This window comes from Athene cunicularia, unplaced genomic scaffold, assembly GCF_003259725.1.
Source record: "Athene cunicularia isolate RWA unplaced genomic scaffold, athCun1 SCF_205, whole genome shotgun sequence".
NCBI lineage: Eukaryota > Metazoa > Chordata > Aves > Strigiformes > Strigidae > Athene > Athene cunicularia.
The window spans coordinates 1-5,092 of NW_020799273.1; the positions used below are offsets into that span (position 1 = coordinate 1).

At 49.3% G+C, this 5,092-nt stretch overlaps 1 long non-coding RNA gene across 3 annotated transcripts; it reads right to left on the reverse strand.

Annotated features, from left to right (window-relative positions):
- Positions 1-35: 35 nt before the first annotated feature.
- Positions 36-2,389, reverse strand: LOC113490690. 3 transcript variants are annotated; one of them, XR_003400290.1, is made up of 3 exons: positions 2,062-2,389; positions 1,333-1,958; positions 36-865 (listed from the first exon to the last, which is right to left on the reverse strand). It is a non-coding gene; the product is annotated as an uncharacterized LOC113490690 (long non-coding RNA). The 3 variants fall into 3 exon arrangements; XR_003400289.1 differs by having other exon boundaries at positions 1,333-1,745; positions 1,968-2,389; XR_003400288.1 differs by having other exon boundaries at positions 1,333-2,389.
- Positions 2,390-5,092: the final 2,703 nt, after the last annotated feature.

The following is a 5,092-nucleotide window of genomic DNA, read 5'->3' on the forward strand; positions in this document are numbered from 1 at the left end:
CTGGATTCCCTCCCAGTACTGAATGACCCCATCCCAGTACAAACCGGATGCCATAATCCCCTCCCAGTGCAGAATGGACATCGTCCCAGTACAGACTGGGACCCTTTTTTAGTACAAACTGGTTCCCCTGGCCTCTCCCAGTACAGACTGGGCCCATTCCCAGTACCAAGTGGAACTTCTGAAGCCCTCCCAGTTCAGAATGTGGCCTGTCCCAGTACAAACTGTTCTCCTTGGTCCCATCCCAGTACAGACTGGGCCACTTCCCAGTATGAAATGGATCTCCCAGTGCTTCCCAGTACAAACTGGGTCCCCTGTGCATTCCCAGTCCAGACTGGGCCCTTCCCAGTACAAACTGCACTCCTTGGTCCAGTCCCAGTACAGACTGGGCCACTTCCCAGTCAGAACTGGTTCCCCGGACCCCTTCCAATACAGACTGGGCCCCATCCCAGTACAAACTGGAATCCCAGTGCCCTCCCAGTACAGACTGGGCCCCCTCCCAATACAAACTGCATCCATTTAACCTCTCCCAGTACAGACTGGGCCCCTTCCCAGTATAAAGTGGACCCTCTGATCCTCTCCCAGTACAGACTGGGCCACTCCCCAGTCAGAACTTGATCCCAGTAGAGCCTGGGATCTGTTCCAGTACAAACTGGGTCCCTCTGACCCCTCCCAGTACAGAGCGGGCCCCTTCCCTGTCCAAACTGGGTGCCCTGATCTCCTCCCAGTACAGAATGTGATGAGTCCCAGTCCACCCTGATCCTGTCCCAGTACAGACTGGGCACCACCCCAGTACAAAGTGGAACCTCTTATCCCATCCCAGTACAGACTGGGCCCTGTCCCAGTACAAACTGGATCCCTTTAACCCCTCCCAGTACAGACTGAGCCTAGTCCCAGTACAAACTGCTCTCCTTGGTCCACTCCCAGTCCAGACTGGGCCCTTCCCAGTACAAACTGCTCGCCTTGGTCCAGTCCCAGTACAGACTGGGCCATTCCCCAGTCAGAACTGGATCCCTTGATCTCCTCCCAGTACAGACCTGGCCCACTCCCAGTACAAACTGGATGCCCTAATCCCCTCCCAGTGCAGAATGGACATTGTCCCAGTACAAACTGGGGCCCTTTTTTAGTACAAACTGGTTTCCCTGGTCTCTCCCATTGCAGACAGCCCCATCCCAGTATGAACTGGATCCCCCAGTGCCTCCCAGTACAATCTGGAGCCCTTGACCCCCCCCTCCCAGTCCTGAGTGGGCCCTTCCCAGTACCAACTGCTCTCCTTGGTCCAGTCCCAGTACAGACTGGGCCACTTCCCAGTCAGAACTGGACCCCTTTATCCACTCCCAGTACAGACTGGGCCGCCTCCCAGTAGAAACTGGATTTCCAGTGCCCTCCCAGTACAGACCTTTCCCCGTCCCAGTACAAGCTGCTTCCCTCGGACCAGTTCCACTACAGACTGGGCCACCTCCAGGCCGGAACTGGATGCCCCGGCCCTCTCCCAGTATAGACTGGGCCTTGTCCCAGTACAAACTGGATCCCTTTAACCCCTCCCAGGAGAGACTGGCCCACTTCCCAGTCCAAACTGGATGCCCACATCTCCTCCCAGTCCAGAACGCGGTGGGTCCCAGTCCACCCTGATCCCCTCCCAGTACAGACTGGGCGTCCTCCCAGTCCAAAGAGGATCCTTGGATCTCATCCCAGTCCAGGCTTGGCCCATCCCAGTACAAACTGGATCATCTTCCTCACCCCCCCACCTCCTCCCAGTACAGACCAGGCTTCTTCCCAGGACTAACTGGTTCTCCTGGTCCCTTCCAGTACAGGCTGAGCCCCCCCCCAGTACAAACTGGATCATCTTCCTCACCCCCCCGCCTCCTCCCAGTACAGACCAGGCTTCTTCCCAGTACTAACTGGTTCTCCTGGTCCCTTCCAGTACAGGCTGAGCCCCCTCCCAGTACAAACTGGATCATCTTCCTCACTCCCAGTACAGACCAGGCTTCTTCCCAGTACTAACTGGTTCTCCTGGTCCCTTCCAGTACAGGCTGAGCCCCCTCCCAGTACAAACTGGATGACCCAGTGCCTCCCAGTCCAAACTGGAGTCAGCCCCTGTACCCCCGGCTTTCCCAGTACGGAGGGGAAACCCAGTTAAAACTTGAATTTATGGGCAGTATCCTCGGATTTTACTAATTTGGGAATAAATAAAGATAATTGTTGGTCCCGGTTTGGGTTTAGTAACGGAGCTGCAGAGAAATCGGAGGGATTTCACCTTCCCGCCTCATTATTTTACCAATTCTCCCTCGTTTTGCCTCAAAGCGGGAAAAAAAATTAAAAATAAAATTAAAAAAAAAAAAAAAAAAAAGCCAAAGGACTCAGTTCGGGGGCTACTTGAGTAAAAATAAAGATGACTGCTCAAAATGAATGAGAATTATGAATTTTTAATTTATTTTTTCTGGGGGTGGGTGCTTGGAGTATAAAAATGAGATTTTTGGACCTTAAAAATGGGGGTTAGAGGAGAAAAATGAGGATTTTCAGAGAAAATTGGTATTTTTGGACCCTGAAAATGGGGCGTTAAGGAGAAAAATGAGGATTTTGACAGAAAATTGGTGGGTTTGGACCCTAAAAATGGGGAAATAGAGGAGAAAAATGAGGATTTTCAGAGAAAATTGGTATTTTTGGACCCTAAAAATGGGGGTTAGAGGAGAAAAATGAGGATTTTCAGAGAAAAATAGTGGGTTTGGCCCCCAAAATTGGGAAATAGAGGAGAAAAATGAGGATTTTAATAAAAATTGGTATTTTTGGACCCTGAAAATGGGGGTTAAAGGAGAAAAATGAGGATTTTGACAGAAAATTGGTGAGTTTGGACCCCAGAAATAGGGAATTAGAGGAGAAAAATGAGGATTTTCAGAGAAAATTGGTATTTTTGGACCTTAAAAATTGGGTTTAGAAGAGAAAAATGAGGATTTTCAGAGAAAATTTGTTTTTTTGGACCCTAAAAATGGGGGATAGAGGGGAAAAATGAGGATTTTCACAGAAAATTGGTGGTTTTGGCCCTAAAAATGGGGGTTAGAGGAGAAAAATGAGGATTTTTACAGAAAATTTGTATTTTTGGACCCTAAAAATGGGGAATTAGTGGAGAAAATGAGGATTTTGACAGAAAAATGGTATTTTTGGAGTGTAAATATGGAGAGTTAAGGAGAAATATGAGGCTTTTCACATAAAATTGGTGGGTTTGGACCCTAAAAATGGGGAATTAGAGGAGAAAAATGAGGATTTTCACAGAAAATTGATGGGTTTGGCCCTAAAAATGGGGGTTAGAGGAGAAAAATAAGGATTTTGACAGAAAATTTGTATTTTTGGACCCTGAAAATGGGGGTTAGAGGGGAAAAGTGAGGATTTTCAGAGAAAATTGGTGGATTCGGGCTTAAAAATGGGGGTTAGCGGAGAAAAATGAGGATTTTCACAGAAAATTGGTGGATTTTGCCCTAAAAATGGAGAATTAGAGGAGTAAAACGAGGATTTTCAGAGAAAATTGGTATTTTTGGACACTGAAAATGGGGGTTAGAGGAGAAAAATTAGGATTTTCACTGAGAAAATTACTGGTTTGGACCCTAAAATTGGGGTCAGAGGAGAAAAATGAGGATTTTCACTGAAAATCCATGGATTTGGACCCTAAAAATGGGGGTTAGAGGAGAAAAATGAGGATTTTCAGAGAAAATTGGTATTTTTGGACCCTAAAAATGGGGAAATTGAGGAGTAAAACGAGGCTTTTCAGAGACAACATCAGAGCTCGACATCATGAAGGGATTACGACGCCAATCGAAGCCCAAAGCCTTGCACCGTCGCGTGCCGTTCTAGTTCTCCTCTTCCTCCTTCAAGGCGCAAACCCGTGGTGTAAGCATCGCTGCAAAACCGATTTACCGGAGTCGCCTTTTGCCATCCTACCTCGACCGAGATGCGTAAGGCCGAGGTCTCCCAGATCTCCCCGAACCCTGGATACGGCGAGAATTCAGAGCGCCCTTCCTCACAAACTGGAAACCCTACGCCATGCGTCCATCCGTAGGTGAGGCATCCAACGGCGCTGCAAGCGGGTCCGGCCCTTAAATCAACAGCCCAAAATAACTGGGAACTTCCTTTGAGCGGGAACATCTGATCTCATCCTCCTGTTGGGTTCCACCCCGAGCCTGGCCACCACTCCAGGGGGAAAACCAAGGGAGTTTCTAAATAAGGTGAAATACTTGAGCTCTTAATTCTTAATATTACTGAACAAAGAGAGTTGAATACACACATTCTTACAGCATCTTATCCTCACTAATAACTGTATTTCATCTAAAGTACATCTTGCACAAGTGACTAGTAAGCTCATATATTTCATTAAGGAGTTAATTACTGTCGGCATTTTCTCTTAAAAGAACTGACAGCTGTAGTGTAGTCTGTTCTGCTGCGGTAGCAAACGTCACTCAGACACAAGTCTCACGGGTTTGTTCCCAGAGCGCGCTGTAGCTGCTCGCTGCTTTTGCTCATCTTCATCACTGATCGACTCCCGGAGCTGTTTCCCTGTAGATTCCCAAGCGGATGTAATTCCCTTTTCTCGGCTCCACCTTGAACTTTCCAGAGTGAATTTATATTTTTTTTTCCCCCTCGTAGAGAGGACGCACTGGAGGAGTTTCCCCACTGCCCGTTCGTCCTTGGCAAGGGCCGCCCCATCCCTCCCCGGCCGCCGCCTCTCGCGGATCCCTTATCTTCAAACTCTCCCTCTGTCTCTCCCTTTTTCGTTACAGCGCGCTGATTCTCACCTTCAGACCCCGGGGCAGTGCCTGGGTATGCCGGCCGGCTTTCTCCCCCTCGGCCTGCACTCCGGCGAGTCCTCCTCAGCGAAGACTTTGTGCCGATCTTGAGGCCCCCACCCAGGGACGCCACTTGCGGGAGAGCCGAGCACGGCCACGGCCGATGCGATCGGGCGATGCCCCTTTACTCCAACTAGTTCACCCCTTTTCTAACGTCCTCCCGCACACGGGAGCGACGCTCAGTACAAGTCCTCAGGATTGGACGGTTAACTCAGCCCGCGCTTCAAACCTTCTTCCGACTGGATAAAAAGCGCCGCATC